The sequence below is a fragment of the Mandrillus leucophaeus genome, unplaced genomic scaffold (genome assembly GCF_000951045.1).
Source record: "Mandrillus leucophaeus isolate KB7577 unplaced genomic scaffold, Mleu.le_1.0 Scaffold457, whole genome shotgun sequence".
Classification (NCBI taxonomy): domain Eukaryota; kingdom Metazoa; phylum Chordata; class Mammalia; order Primates; family Cercopithecidae; genus Mandrillus; species Mandrillus leucophaeus.
In genome coordinates, this window is record NW_012104887.1 from 796,058 (window position 1) to 801,592 (window position 5,535).

Consider the following 5,535-nt stretch of genomic DNA (forward strand, 5'->3'; position numbering starts at 1 on the left):
GCTACTCCACACAAATGCTGAGTATCCATCAGACATTGATGGGATCTGTATTCACCTCTCAACAGTAGCATTTGTAGAATGTAGAAAAAAATCAAAAAGAAAAACAAGAAAATAGATGGATTAGATCTGTAGTCTACTTAAAGCACACTTGCTTAATTTTGAATACAAGTAAAATAAGAAATAGTCATTACACTGAAACCCAGTATACAGAAAATAGCACCTCGTATATTACACATATTCAAATTTAGTATTTTCTTTTCAATTTTATTTTATTGTACTTTGTTTTTTATTTTATTTTTTTTAGTTGAATATCAAAATATTTCCTTTTTATTTCTGCATCATAAATTTATAATTTTAACAACTTTGATCGTTAGCTAGTATAGTAATACAAAAAAAATGAGGAAAAACATGTTAGTATTATTCATTTCCATAAAGTGCAGATTTAATTTTCTATTATTTGCCTTAGTAAACATCATCTTATTTCAGGTCCTCCCCTGCCCTCACTCAAAAAGGGTGAGTGTTTAATTTTTATTTAACAAATATGTAATACCAAGAAAAAAATGAAAGATCCAATAATGTTTTTTGCAAACATGCTTCCAGGTAAGATTTCCAAGGACATCAGTACTGAGTGAAAATAATCCCTTACAACCAACATGAATGACACACTAACAAGCACGTAATTGAGGCCTCCATGCTGATTTGGCAATTTTAAGGTCTCCAGTTGTGAAAAAGGTATATTAATGAATACAAACAATTGACTTGACTTGTGGCCAAATTACTTTCACCAAAGTTGTTGGAAGCCTTTCTCTGGTTTTGACCCCTGTAAGTTAATCTCATATTCCCTTAGCAATAATATAAGGTCACTGTTCCAGTCCCACACACTGTTATATTCAATGGGCTTCTTAGTTTACCACATAAGGACTGCACCGTTTTCAAAAGAATATTGCTAACAGGGTCAAATGAGTGTTAATGGCTGAACGTTTGCCAAATGCTTACATCTGTGATAGTATAAATATGGATTATTAAAGTTGTCTACTCAAGTATAAAATATATGCAAAACTCTCATAGGCAAAATGTTCAAATGCCGGATAAAACCTTTTTTTGTTTGTTTTTTTAACTTTTACAAGAAAGTGCAACTGCAGGCTCTCTTGAATGATCTTCTAGACAGTTCCACAGAAAACTTAGCAGTTGGGCTCAGAAAGTAGAGTTTCTCAGGAGGAATTAAAGTTCTTCCTAGAATACAAAGCAACGTTTCAGGCAGCTTTCTGAAAGTAAACCATTAGCTTATGACTACACAGTGAGACAAACTGGAACGTGTAATAATGAAAGCTTTCACATTTGTCATGATGTGCTTTTTTTCTCTTACCCCAGGACCTCCAGCTGTTTTGTATTGTTATATAAAGTAGTTACAGCACTTTGTCCAACACTGAGAGCAGGCAGGAAACTAATCAGCTGGGAGAGAATCAGAAGTGTGTTCATGTGTTTCATTGTTTTTCAGGTCAAATCTCAATACCTGCAGATAAATCATTAAAAATATATAATAGTTTCTCTGTTATTTTCAGGACTTTATGTAGTTAATGGATAATCACAGTGAAAGAGGGCTTTCTATCAGTCATCAGTGATACATTCTGTCACACAGTCAGATTTTCAGCATTTGTTTGGCTGCTGCTAGATGATAAAGGAAGTTTTCTGTTGCTGGCGGAAATCGTTTTTGCTTTAGCGCCTCCAAATTAAGGACTCTCTTTTCTCCATCAGCCAAAACTTCTGAAAACAGTGCTGGGTTGGTAAAGATTTCTCTTGTTTTTAGAGCAATATCCTGTATCACCTGGCTGTCTGATTTCTCTGGATCTTCTGCAGACTGAACAATTAGCTGACCCATTTGTTTGTGCAGTTTGGCCATTGCCATGGCCTCTTTTGCAAGGGGAGCAATGGTAATCTCACTCTCTGCCAGATTCACAAACACATCATAGAGGTCTGGTCTGTTGCTCACCTCCAAGTCTACAAATCCAGCGATGTAACCTGTGCACATCTGCAGGGCTTCCAGCTCATCCGCGTTGAGGTGTAGGTAAGAGTGAAGGATGGTCCAGTCCTATCGGTGCCACACCAGGGCAGGCAGAGTCCTGGTAAACTCCTGGACCGCTTCTATTTTGGGGTGATACACCACAATTCTTTTCTTTAGCATCAGTGCTGTGTGAATAAACGCCTTGTACAAAGAACTTTCTAATGGAAAAATCTCTTATGATTTCCATTCTCAAGGCTCTTCAAAGGACTAAACGATAAAGGCGACGATGGATTCATTCAACAAGTCCTAATCATGGGGCCCTGGTGAGCGCCAGACCCCGCTCCCGGCGAAGGGGATCCACGAGCCACCCTCACCACCATCCCTGCCCTGGTGGAGCCCCCGTGCGGGACACAAGATCCAAAGATGGCAGCGGCAGCTCCGCAGCGGCCCCGAAAGTGACTGGGCCGGATGGGCACAGGCTCCCTCACTGGGCGAAGGCGGCGCAAAGAACCAGAAGAGCCATCCTGGGAGCCCACTGGGCGTTCAGCTTACCTTAAGCCCCCTGGCGGCTCCGGCCCAGGCCGCGGACCAGGGCGTTTCCGGGGGCTTCTGAAGCAGGCGAGGGGCAGGGCGGGCGAAGGCCATTCGGCTGTCCTTCTGGCTCCAGAATCTCCCAACGCACAGGTGTCCAACGTGACCAGCGCGACTCACTGCTCTAATCGCTCCGGTTTTCCAAGGCCTTGGTCGGTAGTCCTGCCAGGCGGGCCCTGAGGCTGGAAGGGATAGGGGAGTGTGGTGAGTGCGCCCTGCCTATAGCGCCCAGTGGAATCACTAGTACCTATCTCTGCGGCGCAATCTGTTAGCACGTTCGGCTATTAACCGAACGGTGGGTAGTTCAAGCCCACCCAGGGACGCCTGCTCTAGCTTTTAAAGAGCTCATATATTATCATCACTAGAGAATCTCCCCCTATCCTTCCCATAGTCCTAAGTCCGAAAGATTGGTTCCAAGCCAGCCAGGCATATGCCCATTTCAGGAAGGGTTTTCTCTTCTCAGGATTCTAGTCACAGTTAACAGGGAGTCCTGTGAAGGACCACCCCACTCAGAGATACAATTCTGACAGAACGTCTCCTGAAATGTCAGGTTGTCTTGTGCCTGTGTGCAAGAATCAGAGACCAAACAAGTCACTTCTGGTGCGATAAAATCCTCATGCTGCCCCTTATAGGTTTGGATGGGTTATAGAGGAACCTCATTCTTTTCATTTTTAATAGGAGGCCTAGAGAGGTGTCCTATCCCCAGGATGGGCCTGGATTTAGTGATTGCTCTATCAATAATGTGACCAGTGGAATCATTCATCATCATAATAATCCTCTCCATTATTTTTGAAAACAGTATTTTTCCCTCAGTTTGTGCATGATTTACCTACCCCTTTTCAAAATATGTCTGAAATGAGGTTGGCTTCATGATTTTAGGATTACAAAGAATCCTGAAATCATCATTCTTGTATATATATCTTTGACCTCTGATATTTCTATAGTGTAGAGAACTGAATGTGCCACTGCTATATTATAGGCTTTTTAATTTTTAGTTTTGGTTTTTGTGACAGGGTCTCATTCTGTCTCTCAGGCTGGAGCACAGTGACCCAATCGCGTCTCATTGCAGCCTCGTCTTCTCAGGCTCAAGCGATCCTCCCATCTCTCAGCCTTCCCAGTAGCTGGGACTACAGGTGCGGGCCATCACTCCCTGATAAATTTTTTATGTTCTGTAGACAGGGGGTTTCACCATGTCGCACAGGCTGGTCTCCAAACTCCTGGGCTCCAGTAGCTCCGAGGACTCCTAAAGTGCTAGGATTTACAGGCATGAGCCACTGCAATGGGCCTTATATAATGCCTCTAACTTCAGCACATTGAGCACATTTATCTTCTGTGGGAAAGGCACCAAATCATATTCCAATTTATTTCTCAACACTAATACTGTCCCTTTCTTCATTTACTTGCTGGCACAACAAACTGTCCACACGCCCCGCCCCCCCCCACCAACTTTATTTTAGACTAGGTCTCACTCTGTCACCCAGGATGGAGTGCAGTGGTGTGATCTCAGCTTGCTGCAACCTCCATCGCCTGGGCTCTAGTGATCCTCCCACCTCAGCCTCCAAAGTAACTCTTTTTTTCTTTTTCTTTTTCTTTTTTTTTTTAGAGATAGGATCTTGCCATGTTGCCCAGGCTGGTATCCAACTCCTGAGCTCAAGTGATCCTCCTATCTCAGTATCCCGAAGTTCTGTGCGAGATTACCAGCATGCCACCGTGGTCAGCCCTGTTTCTTTTTAAAATGTATTTATTTTGAGACAAGGCCTCACTCTGTCACCCAGGCTGGAGTGCAGTGGCAAGATGACAGCTCACTGTAGCCTCAGCCTTCCTGGGCTTAGGTGATCCTCCCACCTCAGTCTCCTGAGTAGCTGGGACTACCAGCATACACCAACATGCCTGGCTAATTTTTGTATTTTTTTGTAGAGATGGTGTTTCATCACATTGACCAGGCTGCTCTCCAACTGAGCTCAAGCAATACTCCTGCCTCAGCCTCCTAAAGTGCTGGTATTACAGTCATGAGTCACTGTGCCCGGCTTGTCATTGTTTCCGGTGGTGACCAAGTCACATAGGTCCAGAGAAGACAGGTCACAGTGACCTCTTTGATAGCTTTCTGCCAAGTCGCTTATCTGAAGAAAGCAAAATCACAATGGTCCCAGGCATTTTTTTTTTCTCCTCCTCTTTCCTCTTTTCTTTATAAATCTTGATTTTACTTTTATTCGCTGAAAACAATCTAATGCCAGTTCTTCCTTCTATAGTAATGGAGAATGAGCATGCAGATAAGTGTCTCTATATTATTCCTCGACTGATTTCTTTCAGGGGCCATGTCCATAAAAATTAGTCCATCTGAGACCCATCATTGGAGCCAACAGAATCCTGCACCTAACAGGCCCCTGGTGCAGACCTGGATCCTTAGAGCTATTGGCTCTTGTTTCCTCAGTTCTTCTGTTTTCATGAGCAGAAACTGAGCTCTTTTGCTTTTAAATACTAAGTATGGTCATTGGACAAGTCCTTTCTCTCTCTCTTTCTCTCTCTCTTTCTCTCTCTCTTTCTCTCTCTCTTTCTCTCTCTCTGTCTCTCGTTTGCATCGTTATTTTCTTCCATCAATGGCGTCAGTGTAGGTTTCTGGTAAATGTTATGGAATGAATTTCTCGGGACAATCTCTGTTGGGTGGTGTTTGGCAAGAATCCAGTCCCTGTTTGGTGATACCTGACAGCTAATCTAGTCTGTGAGTCTTTTTTGATTGTTTATTCATTGCCCTGAGGATAATGGTATTTCCTGATATTTGAGACTGCAGTAATCAGAAGTTGCTCATATCCTGTCTTTCCAATGTTTGGTAAAAATTTTATGGGCCCAATAGCTGTCAATATCTGTAAGAGTGGCATCTCTATTATAAAGATGATCTTACTACTCAATGCCCCTTACCCCCAACTGAATTTCATTCCATAGGA

General features: G+C 42.9%; 1 pseudogene across 1 annotated transcript; it reads right to left on the bottom strand.

Annotated features, from left to right (window-relative positions):
* Nucleotides 1–1,108: 1,108 nt before the first annotated feature.
* On the bottom strand, nt 1,109–2,647 carry LOC105549812 (annotated as a pseudogene). Its single transcript, XR_001007621.1, has 2 exons — nt 2,555–2,647; nt 1,109–2,203 (listed from the first exon to the last, which is right to left on the bottom strand). The product of XR_001007621.1 is annotated as a protein FAM45B-like (transcript).
* Between the last annotated feature and the right edge of the window lie 2,888 nt (nt 2,648–5,535).